Source organism: Neophocaena asiaeorientalis, unplaced genomic scaffold (genome assembly GCF_003031525.2).
Source record: "Neophocaena asiaeorientalis asiaeorientalis breed wild unplaced genomic scaffold, Neophocaena_asiaeorientalis_V1.1 scaffold280, whole genome shotgun sequence".
NCBI lineage: Eukaryota > Metazoa > Chordata > Mammalia > Artiodactyla > Phocoenidae > Neophocaena > Neophocaena asiaeorientalis.
Window position 1 is genome coordinate 6,801,617 of NW_020185321.1, and position 12,705 is coordinate 6,814,321.

Genomic DNA, 12,705 nt, shown 5'->3' on the forward strand with positions numbered 1-12,705 from the left:
AAGTATGTTGTCTGTAGGTTATTTAAAGATGCTCTTTATCAGACTGATAAAAGGCAATTTTCTTTTATACCACTTTTGTTGAGAGTTTTTATGAATTTGTACATTATTGATATTTTGTATTCCATCAAATATTTGGAAGAATTCACCAGTGAAAATGTTCAGGAGTAGAGCTTTCCTTGTGGGGAAATTTATAATTAAACATTTATTTTTCTTAACAGAATTACTCAAATTTTATATTTTTTCTCATGTCATTTTGGTAAGTTATATTTTTAGAGGAATTTTCCATTATTTGAAGTTGTCAAATTTATTGGTATAAAGTTGTCCCTAATGCCTTCTTATTTATCCTTCAAAACCTATAAAATCTTTTTCCATACCTGATATTTGTAGGGTTATTTTCCTCTTTCTTGGTCAGTCTTGCTAAGACTTATCAATTTTGTTAAATTTTCAAAGAACTGGTTTTTGGCTTAGTTTATTTTCTCTATTACTACTTTGCTTTCTATTTTAGTGATATCAAACTTATCTTTATTACTTCCTTTTAAATACCTTCTTTGGGTTTAAATTGATGTTCTTTCTTTTAGTTTCTTACAGTGGAGGCTTAAACCATTCATATTCAATATTTTTTACTTTTTGATATATGCATTTAGAGCTAGAAACATGCCTCAAATTACTGCTTTTACTACAACCCAAGTGTTTTTTTTTTTTTACAAGAGAACAAATCCTACACTTTTATTTATTTACTTTTCAATAAGTTTAAATCCTTGAAAGGTACAGCATCACACGGATTCTGTGTCCAATGGCCTTAGCAAGAAGATTGCTTTGGAATTTGGCATGAACCATGCCACTGTTTCCATGAACACCCGTTATCTTTCCCCAGATTACTCTGGTTTTGTTAGGTTTTCCATCAGTAGTTACTGTGTTGTTCTTTGCTTTGTACACATAAGTACATCTCTTGCCTAGATAGAATTCAGTTTCATCTTGAGCATATATACCTTCAACTTTCAGGAGAGCTGTGTGCTCCCTCTGGTTCCACAGACCCCACCGATAGCCAGCAAAAGTGGCCTTGGACCATAGCCTTTCAGACATATCTGTCACTTTAGAAGTCCTCTTCCCAACAGGCCCCACTTATTTGCCCCCAAAGTTCAGCTGTGGGAGCTCCACACACCTCCACAGGGTCCAAGATGGTTGAAAAAGCCCAAGTGTTTTGCGTTTTTTTCATTATTATTAAGGTCAAAATATTTTTAAATTTCTATTCTGCCTTATTATTTGACCCATTGATTTTATAGAATTATATTGCTTAAGTTCAGATAACTTGGGAATTTTTCAATATTTTGTTTTGTTATTGTTGTTGATTTTTAGTTTAATTCCATTGTGGTCACACAACATACTGTACATGATTTCAATCCTATGAAATGTATTAAATCTGCTTTATGGCCCAGTGTATAGACTATTTTGCTAAATGATCCATGTTCACTTGAAATGAATATATATTCTGTCATTGCTAGGTGTTGTATTCTGTATTTGTTAAGTTGGCTAATTGTGTCATTCTCATATTGTTACTGATTGTTTTGGGACTACTTATATATGAGTTAATAGGACTTGTGTGTTAAAATCATTTATTTATTAAAGTGGCTGTATCTTTTTCTCCCTTTTCGTTCTGTCAATCTTTGTTTTCAGAGTAGAATTCTAAAAATTCTCCCACAATGAGATATTATCTCAGTAGCTGACTGGCAAAAAAAGTTTTAAAGTGTTACAAGTGTTGTCAAGGATGTGGAACAACTCTCAACTATGTGGCAGTAAGTGTCAATTGAAATGATTCTGGAAACTCTTTGACATCACCTAGAGAAGCTGGGAAGCACATGCCCTAGAACAAAGCAAGTCCACCTGTAAGTATTATACTTTAGAGTTATTCCTTACACAGACTTTTAAAGGTCTACAGAAATGTTCAAAACAGCACCACTTGAAATAGGAGGGAAAAATCTGGAAACAACTCAAATATCCATCAAGAGGCTATATAAATAAAATTTGGCAGATGTACACAGTAGACTGCTGCCCAACATTGAGAAAATGAACAAATTCCCAGAACATAATGTTGAGGTTTTTTTTAAGTGACAATACATAGAATGTCATTTCACTAAATTTCAAAACACACACAAATCTAAACAATATGTTATTTGGGGATATGTACATATATGGCAAATCTATAAAGAAAACCATGGGAATGACTAAATTCAGGTGATGGTTAACTTTATGGGAGATGGGGGAGGAGCATCTAGGACACTTCAGGGACTTCCCTGGTGCTCCAGTGGGTAAGACTTTGAGTTCCCAATGCAGGGGGCCCAGGTTCGATCAATCGTTGGGGAAATAGATCCTGCATGCATGCCACAACTAAGAGACTGCATGCTGCAACTGAGAGTCTGCATGCCACAACTAAGAAGTCCACACGCCACAACTAAAAGATCCCACATGCCACTACTAAAGATCATGCACGTGGCAACAAAGATCCCGCAACTAAGTGCCGCAACTAAGACCCAGAGCAGCCTAAATAATAAATAAATACATATTTAGGATACTTCAAAGGAACTGATAATAACTTTTTCTTAAGCTGAGTGGTAGGCCCACAGAATTTATTTTCATTCATTCAACTGTACTTATGTTCATATATATATATATATATATATATATGCTTGTGTGTGGAATTCTAAGTTAATAAATAGGCTCAAAATGAAACAGGATGACAATATGAAATAGCTGAACAATTGTATTACTGAATTCAAGCCAAGGAATTCTCTGACACAACCCAAAGAATTAAAGGAATAAAAGAAGCAAGAATATAAACCCAGGGAATGTATTCAGGAGAACTTGATGAAGATAAAACTAGAAAATAATGACATAGAAAATTAAAAAAAAATACAGTTGACCCTTGAACAAGACAGATTTGAACAGTGCAGGTCCACTTATACATGGATTTTTTCAATAAATACGTGCTATAGTACTACATTATTTGCAGTTGGTTGAATCCTCAGATGTGGGACCTAGGATGTGAATATGGAAGACCAACTGTAAAGTTATACACAAATTTTCAATTGCACAGAGGGTCAGGGCCCCAACCCCAGTGTATGTCAAGGGTCAACTGTACAACCAAAACTAGTTTTTTAAAAAATGACCAAAATCTTGTCATTTGAAAAGAGCAAGGGTAGACTTTTGCTTACATACAGTGAGTAGGTCACATGCATTTATTTCCCATCACTATCCAAAAAGAGATGAAAATAACAATGACAACAACAAATGTGAAGAGAAAACTACAAAAAATAAGAAAATTCAAGGAACTCTGGTATGAAAGAGATTATGACCAATTTACAACTTCCCTGAAGGGCCCAGGTTCCACAGAAAAGGACCTTGGTGAGCTATGGATCTGGAAGTAGAGGACTGGTTGAAAATTTATACACAAACTCATTGCCCTGATCTTCCCCCTCTACAGTTAACTTTTCTCCCTTGTCTAAAAAATACATTTGATCTCTGGATAAATTGATTTTGAGAAGATGTAGAGGATGCACAAAGAAGGGCAGACAGACACAGTTAGAATGAGTAATAACCACAGTCTGAAATCTTCTTAAGCTTCTTTCCCTATCCTGGTACCAGTCTCCAGCAACTCAACACATAACCTTCACAGGCAGGAAACTGGAGGAGTCCTTTAAGGAGAAACTAAAGAACAAAGAGATAGAAATCTGGGGGTGTCCCAGAGAAAAGATTGCTTCTGAAATCCATCAGTCGGCAGGCTCTAACTCATGACTGAAAGTAAGGATTACCACGTGGTTGAGAAAAGTACCTAAAATGAAAGACAGAGAACAACTCAAACAGGAAAAGGGAATATGGTCATAACAAAGACAATACATGTAGCTAAGAGAACTTTAAATAAATAATATTTACATAATTGACTATCCTACCTATCACATGCATAATATAATTATATATTATTCATATAATTTTGAATCAAATATAATGAATATAATATATATACTATATATAACATTAATATATAATTTCATAAATATCAGAGAAGATATTGCATTCCTAAAGAACAGTATACTATATAGAAAAAAACCATGAGAGAGCTCTAGGAAATTAAAAATATGACTTATTAAAAATTAAATAAGTAGAAGATAAAATTCCTAGAGTTGAATAAAAAGACAGAGAAAATAGGAAGAAAACATTTAGAAGCTTAAGCCATGTAAGTTCCATCAAATAATTCCAATGAGAGAGAGGAAAGAAGGAAAGAAAGAAAGAAACTACACAAAAATTTTCCAGCCCAGAAGTACACAAGTCTCTAGAATGAAAATATTCACCTGACACCCAGCATTAAAAAGTTTTAAAGAGGGATTTCCCTGGTGGTCCAGTGGTAAAGAATCCGCCTTCCAATGCAGCAGGACGCTGGTTCGATCCCTGGTCAGCGAACTAAGATCCCACATGCTGCGGGGCAACTAAGATCGCATGCCACAACTACTGAGCCCATGTGCCTCAGCTAGAGAGCCCACATGCTCTGAAGCCCACGTGCCACAACTAGAGAGAAGCCCATACGCTGCGTGGAAAGATCCTGCATGTTGCAACTAAGACCCGACACAGACAAAAATAAATTTAAAAATAAATTTAAAGATCCACACCAAGGAACAAAATTACAGTACATTGTGTGATATATATCACCCTAAACGTTCCAGGAGGGTTGGGAACACAGATTATGCACAAAGAAATAGAAAACAGATGACAAGCCTTTACAAAAGCAACATTAGCTACATAACATTAGCAACATAACATCAGATTTTATCTGATGTTATGCCTTCAAATTCTAATTTATAGTAGAATTCTCACCACAGGCAATAAGTGAGATTGCAATAAAGGTATTTCCAGACAGTAAGAACTTAAACATTTACCTCAAAGGCATGCATTTGAACGAAGTTGTTGGAGAGAGGCAATCAGCAAAAATGAGAAACATACAAAATTAACAAGACTTGGAACATAGGAATTCAGTTCCAGAAAAGGGAGAAGGGAAGTCTTACAGAAACCCTGCAGTCCAGACTGGAACTACAAGATGATGGCTGTGAAAGAGATTCGGCAAGGGGGAGAAGAAGTATCAGATAAGTTTGAACATTTGGAAAAATCATTGCTTAGAGTTTGACACTTTGGAGGGGTGGGGGGAACATTTAGAAAAGGGTAGCAATAGGAGCAAGTACATATACATATAAACCAAGTCAGCTAAATCCACAATAAAAAAAATTGTGTAAAAAATATACTTGGCGGCTTCCCTGGTGGCGCAGTGGTTGAGAGTCCACCTGCTGATGCAGGGGACACGGGTTCGTGCCCCGGTCCGGGAGGATGCCACATGCCGTGGAGCGGCTGGGCCCGTGAGCCATGGCCGCTGGGCCTGCGCGTCCGGAGCCTGTGCTCCGCAGCGGGACAGGCCACAACAGTGAGAGGCCTGCGTACAGCAAATATATATATATATATATACTTGGCTCTGAAGCACAAAAATATATAATCAGTATATAAATACCAAATACTGCTTTAACCAATAACTGTGATATAGTCATATTTGGAAGTGGTAAAGGGAGAGGACAGGGTGGGAGGGTCTTGTTTTAAATGAGGTTTGAAGTTCTGATCATTAAACAGGACATTTAAATTATTTTAACCACTAAAATGAGACTGATTTTTTAAAATAAATGTATTTACTTATTTTTGGCTGCATTGGGTCTTCGTTGCTGTGCGCGTCTTTCTCTAGTTGCAGCGAGTGGAGGCTACTGTTCGTTGTGGTACATGGGCTTCTCATTGCAGTAGATTCTCTTGTTGCGGAACTCAGGCTCTAGCCTCGTGAGCTTCAGTAGTTGTGGCATGTGGGCTCAGTAGTTATGGCACACAGGCTTAGCTGCTACGCAGCGTGTGGGATCTTCCCGGACCAGGGCTCAAACCCAGGTCGCCTGCATTGGCAGGTGGATTCTTAACCACTGCGCCACCAGGGAAGCCCAAGACTGATCTTTTAACGAACAGTGGTAAAAGGAATTTTTTATTACCTAAGAGTGACTAAGGACGTTATTGGGCTCCTATACAAATATATAATTTTTACTCCCCTTCATGTTACTATGTAGTCCTCATTTCTACATTTTGGTATGGGTCCAGGAATACATTATTATGATCCTATCATAATAAAGGAGATAATTTTGTCTCCTTCCCCCCCCCCCAGTATTTATGCCTGAAATTATTTTACTTAATTAAGTGCCAGTCATAATTCTGAAGGCACACCTAACCACCATGTAATTAATCAAAATGCCACACATCCAGCCTCATACACAGAAACAGCGATGCACAAGCGCAGACCCTGTGGAAAACCATAACCAGAGGCGTTGGCCTATCAAAACCATTCCAGAAATAATACACTGTGGAGCACAGCCACATTCACGGATACACACAATCTCACGCACTTCACTAACCAACCGCGCAGACTTCCGGCTTCAGAGCTGGGCATAATCGTCCATTCTCTGCGGAGTCATCGCAGTACCCCATCCAAATAATTACACGCAAGAACAGCCCCACGCACAGAAACAACGCTGTCCAGATTACACACTCAGGCACACAGGCATCCAGCCGGCTCCGGAATCCTGGCCCCTAGCAGGTTTTACCGCCGCGTTCCAAACCCAACAGCTCCCTCTAGAAGAAGCGAAGGAGCACACCCACTCCTCTTTGCGCCTGCGCACTAGTGACTGTGCGGAGAATTCCCAGCAATCTCCGGGAGGGGCGGGTCGCGGAGACGATAACCAATGAAAAAAAAGCCAGAGGCCAAGACACTTCCCGCAGGGTAGCAGGCCGCAGTCAGTCTCAGCCTGTAATTCGAGGGTTCGTGTTCAGGGGTCTGAGGTTTTCTGGAGCCTCCTCGGCCTTTCACCGCCTCCTACACGCTTGGAGGAGGCGTGGGACTTGCGTCTGACAGAGACAGGCACTTCCCAGAGCCCCAGCGTCACAGCCTTGGGAAAGAGCTGTTCTCCTATGCCTGTTCCATTGGAGTGTGGTGAGATGGGAACCCGTGCAGCCGCAGCTTTTCTCGGACACCTAATGTTTGGGAGGGGACAGGCGGCACTCTGGAGACCCGACTGCGCATGGGAAGCAGAGGGTTTACGGCATTTGGGGTCTAGAGTCTTCTGCCGCTCTATGTTTCCCCCCAGGGTTCCACCAGGTTGGTGCAGGTTGACCTCGTGTTAGGCTGCACCCTGCAGGTCTGCAAGCCTTGTAATTGCCCGGCAGCGGGTTGCAGGAAAGAGCATGGAGACAGCGGTAGAGACATCAAGGGTTTATTGGATAGGAAATCTTTCAGCTCTGAAGCAAAGGCCCTGGGGTGATACCCCACTGTGTATGGCAGACATCAGGCGGGACACAGGCAGTAGTCTTCCTCTGGGAGAGGAGAAGGAGGAGGAGGTTACCAATTATTGGGGAATTGATGTCAGGTGGGCTTATTAGTTTCCAGGGAAACCAGTAGAAGAGTGTGTCCCTCATTGCCCCTCTGGTTAACAGCCATCGCTGGGGCAGGTGTTGCCCCTTGATAAACTAGCATGGTGTAGCCATTCTGGTCTTGATCTCAGACAGCAGTGAGCAGTGGCTTGAAGTGAGATTTTAGTTCCCTGCCCAGGATTTGGACCTGGGTAGCCCAAAAGAAAACCAGGAATCCTAGCTGCTAGACCACAAAAGGCTAGGGGCTAGAAGCAAAGTTCCCCTGGCTCTTGCCTCATTTGAAAAATGAATTTCTCAAGGAGGCAGAAACTGCAAAAACAGGTACAGAGTTTATTGTTAGAGACACAACACAACAAGTGAGAGAGCACACGGAGAAACAGTTTGTTTATTTAAGACAGAAGCAAGATAGAGATATGTACCTGGAGAGAAAGGGTGTGGGTGTCCTCCCTAATGAGGAGAAGCGCAGTAGAGAGGAGGTCAGATCATTGGGGCTCGTGCTGTAGCACAAGGGAGCAAAGAGAGGAACAGGCACCCTTGCTCACTCCCTGAGAGGAGCTGCTTTGGTCCTTAAATGGGTTAACACTGGGAGCAGATCCATGGGTTGGGTAGAAGGAGTAGCCTAGGTGGTCAGCCCACCCGCTTGGTGGTGCTGTGTACCACGCTTTTGCTCCCAGCCCCTCAGAAACGGCAGTTGGTTTGTGGCTTTTTGTATTTTTGTTCATAATTGCCCCAACTGCGTGTGTGTGCAGTTATTTTTAGTCCCTTATAGTTTCATTGTATTCTGTTGCTCAAGGAGATGTCTGTCCAGGTGCACGCACTCTGGTAGAGGGTCCCAGGTCCCAGACTATCTCAGAAGGACCCATAGGACATTTCTGGAGAAACGAAGGCAGTGAACGGCCTCAGGGGTGACCAGCTGCAGTGTCAGAACTGCAGCGTATCCAGAGCTGTGAACCCAGACATTATAGTCTTCTACTTTCTTTGCGTGCATGTGAAAGTGAGGGGCAGAGATGGTAGTGGAGACTGGATTTTGACCAATCTTCAAAAAGACCAGATATCTCAGGCACCCCTTTCCCTGGCTACTGCCATTCTCCACAGAAGTCATGTGAGAAGGAGAGAATTGCTGCTGTACATCAAAAAATCAAATTCAAGGTGAGTTTGTGCTTCCTCTTTGTTCCATGAAATGCATTTCGTTTTTCAGTATGTGGAAACATCTGGTGTCCTCCTGAAACATTTTCATTGATTTACCCTTAAGTCTTCCTTCCACAGGGAAAGTCACAGGTCCTGGGGATAGATCCCATTCCCCAGTGCACCCAGATGTCCTTCTGGTTAATTATTTGTATTTTGCAAATAATTTAATTCTTCCTGTTGACTCTCTTTTATTAAACATTTCTTAGGCTGTAGAAATGCAACTCTGGAGGATAATAGACTATTATTTTAGACAGTGATTTATTAATGAAGAGAATATACCTGCTTGGAATCACACACTGGATATTCTTAATCTTCTACAAAGGCTTGAGATCAAAAGCAAATAGGGTAGGAGATGGTTTGACTCATTTCAATCAGTGACAAGGACTTTGCTTTGTGAAACTTTTAAGAGTACAAATGTAATTGGTGGTTTGAGAGGTCTGTTTCAACTAGGGTGTAGATCCCACCACCACTCTACTCCAGAATACCTAATGGTATTTTTTGTAGTACTGGCCAGGTCTGCTTCCTGGTTTGTCAGCATAACTTTGTTTCAGGCCACATTTTTGTGTGATGTGTGAGCAGTATGGTATAATGGCTAAGAGTGTGGGTCTAATACCTGGGTTAAAATCCTAGCTCTAACACTTGCTAGGTGTGTGAGCTGCTTGGGTAGTTTATTCAACCTCTCCTTGCCATAGTTTCTTTTTTTTTTTCCAAAATATTTTGTAAAGACTAATTTTTTTTAAGAGCAGTTTTAGGTTTACAACAAAATTGAGAGGAAAGTACCGACATTTCCTATATATCCCCCGTCCCAATACATACATAGCTTACCCCATTATTAATAACCCCCACCAGAGTGGTACCTTTTTTTTTTTTTAACCAAGGATGAACCTACATTAATGCATAAGTCACCCAAAGTCCATAATTTACCTTACTGTTGTACCTTAGTGTTGTACATTCTGTGGTTTGGGACAAATGTATAATGACATATATCCATCATTCTAACGTCATAGAGTGTTTTCATTACCTGAAAAGTCCTCTGTGCTCTGCTGATTCATCTCCACCCACCCCCCACAAACACTGATCTTTTTATTGTCTCCATGGATTTCCTTTTTCCAGAATGTCATATAGTTGGAAGCAGACAGTATGTAACCTCTTCAGATCAGCTTCTTTCACTTAGTACTGTGCATTTAAGTCTCCTTCATGTGTTTTCATGGCTTGATGGCTTATTTCTTTTTTAGCACTGAATAATAGTCCATTGTCTGGAGGGACCACAGCTTATCCATTCACCTACTGAAAGTCATCTTGGTTGTTTCTAAGTTTTGGCAATTATAATAAAGCTGCTGTAAACATCTGTGTGCAGGTTTTTGTGTGAATATGTTTTCATCTACTTAGGGTAAATACCAAAGATCTTTATTACTGGCTTGTATGGTAAGAAAGAGTATGTTTAGTTTTGTAAAAAACCACCAAACTTTCTTCCAGGGTGGCTATGCCATAGTTTCTTAACTGGAAAATACCTACCGTGTAGCATTATTATGAGAGTTAGATGAGTTAATAGTGTAAAGTCCTTAGAATAGCCCCTGGCACATACTAAAAGCTCAGAAAACATTGCCTGTTATGATGTGGTAATTCTGGGTCATTCCCCCTCAGCTTTCTGCAGATCAGGAACAATGACAGTGTAAACTTAAATTTCTTGGCACTTGTAGGTAAGAAAATGAAGCAAATGCCAAAGTCCTGTAGGGTGGCATTTAACTCTATGCTATTTACCTTCCTTTATGGGATTCCAGGCAAAAACTGAATCCTTGATTTCCCCCCCCCACACATTTATTGAGATATACTTGGCATATAACATTGTGTAAGTTTATGGTATACAGTGTGAAGATTTGGTAAATGTATAGATGGTGAAATGATTACTACATAATTAGCTCTGTGCATGTATGTGTGGTGAGAACGTTTAAAATCTACTCTTTTAGCAACTTTCAAGTGTACAATACAGAATTGTTAACTATAGTCACCAAGCTGGACATTAGATCCCCAGTTAGATCTTCTAACTGGAAGTCTGTACCCTTTAACCAACATCTTCCCATTTCCCCAGTGCCCTAGCACCTGGCAAACTCCATCAACTTTTTGTTTCAACGAGTTTGGTTTTCTTAGACTCCACATATAAGTGAGGTCATACAGTATTTGTCATTTTCTGACTTATTTCACTTACTGTAATGCTTTCAAGGTTCATTCATGTTGTCCCAAATGACAGGATTTCCTTCTTTTTTTGGGCTAATATTCCATTGTGTGTGTTTATATCTATATATAAAGAAAATGTGTTGTATGCACATATCACATGTACATTTAACCCATTTTCTTTATCCATTTATTGGTGGACAGACAAGCTGGTTGCATGTTTTGGCTATTGTAAATAATGCTACAGTGAGCACCCCTGCGAACATGGCACTGCGAGCGGTGCGGAGCGTGCGGCCCGTGGTCTACAGCCTGTGCGCCGTCTCTGCGCCCAAAGAGCCCTGCCCGCCGCGGCCCTGGGGACTGCGGGCGGGCGCCATCAGGCGCTGCGCACCGGACCCGGTCTGCTGTCGGGTCGTAAATTCACAGACAAACATGAATGGGTAATAATAGAAAAAGGTGCTGGAACAGTGGGAATCAGCAGTTTTGCACAGGAAGCTTTGGGAGATGTTTACTGTAGTCTGCCTGAAGTTGGGACAAAATTGAACAAACGAGGAATTCGGTGCTTTGGAAAGTGTGAAAGCTGCTAGCGAACTATTCTCCTCTATCAGGAGAAGTAACTGAAATTAATGAAGCTCTAGCAGAAAATCCAGGGCTTGTCAACAAATCTTGTTATGAAGATGGTTGGCAGATCAAGATGACACTCAGTAACCCTTCAGAACTAGATGAACTAATGAGTGAAGAAGCATATGAGCAATACATAAAATCTATTGAGGAGTGAAAATGGAACCCCTAAATAAACTAGTTTGAAACAACTTAATCTAGCATAGTTGTCTTAAATTAATGGTGGATAGATTTTTAAAAAGAACCTTTTAGCAAAAGAAACTACTTGCAACAATGTTGCCTGAAGAAAATACCCCTTAACTGCCTAATGACTTCAGATAAACACCACATCTTTTTCACAACACCCGATAATTTTTTTTAATTTTTTTTTTTTTGCGGCACTCGGGCCTCTCACTGCTGTGGCCTCTCCCGTTGCGGAGCACAGGCTGCGGACGCGCAGGCTCAGCGGCCATGGCTCACGGGCCCAGCCGCTCCGCAGCACATGGGATCCACCCAGACCGGGGCACGAACCGGTGTCCCCTGCATCGGCAGGCGGACTCTCAACCACTGCACCACCAGGGAAGCCCCTCAACACCCTATAATTTTTCGGCTAATCTCCAGTTATAATATTCAGAATTCCTGAAATTGTGGTAAAACTAGTTATAAAAATTATGTAGTTCAAGGATAACATTGTTATCTTAACCTTGTATAATATTGTAACTTGCTTACAGCCATCCCTGGATTTGGGTCAAAATACTCAATGAACTTCCCATTGGAAATAAATGGCAGTGGAGAAAAAGTTTGTTAGTTGTATAGTGTCCAGTGAAGAACGTTACTATCTTAATTTTGCAGTATACTGTGTTTGCTGGTGCTACTTCTATACAGTGAAGCAATAGCCTTGCAGGAAAATAAGAAACAGTTTAATAATAAAATATTCAACTTCTTAATTAAAAAAAATAATGCTGCAGTGAACGTGGGGGTACAAATAAATCTCTTTGAGATAGTGATTTCATTTCCTTTGTGTATATACCCAGAAGTGGGATTGCTGGATCATTTGATTGTTCTAAGTTTTTGAGGAACTGCCATACAGTTTTCAGTAATGGCTGCACAAATTTACATTTCTACCAACAGTGTACAAGGGCATCCTTTTCTCCATATCCTTGACAACACTTGTTATCTTGTCTTCCTAGGGATAGACATTCTAACAGGTGTGAGGTGATATCTCATTGTGGTTTTGATTTGCATTTCCCTGATTAG

The 12,705-nt window shown here is 40.5% G+C and overlaps 2 pseudogenes; one reads left to right on the forward strand and one right to left on the reverse strand.

Annotated features, from left to right (window-relative positions):
* Positions 1 to 369: 369 nt before the first annotated feature.
* LOC112392304 (60S ribosomal protein L35a pseudogene) lies at positions 370 to 1,585 on the reverse strand (annotated as a pseudogene).
* A 7,061-nt stretch (positions 1,586 to 8,646) lies between these two features.
* LOC112392288 (glycine cleavage system H protein, mitochondrial-like) lies at positions 8,647 to 11,881 on the forward strand (annotated as a pseudogene).
* Positions 11,882 to 12,705: the final 824 nt, after the last annotated feature.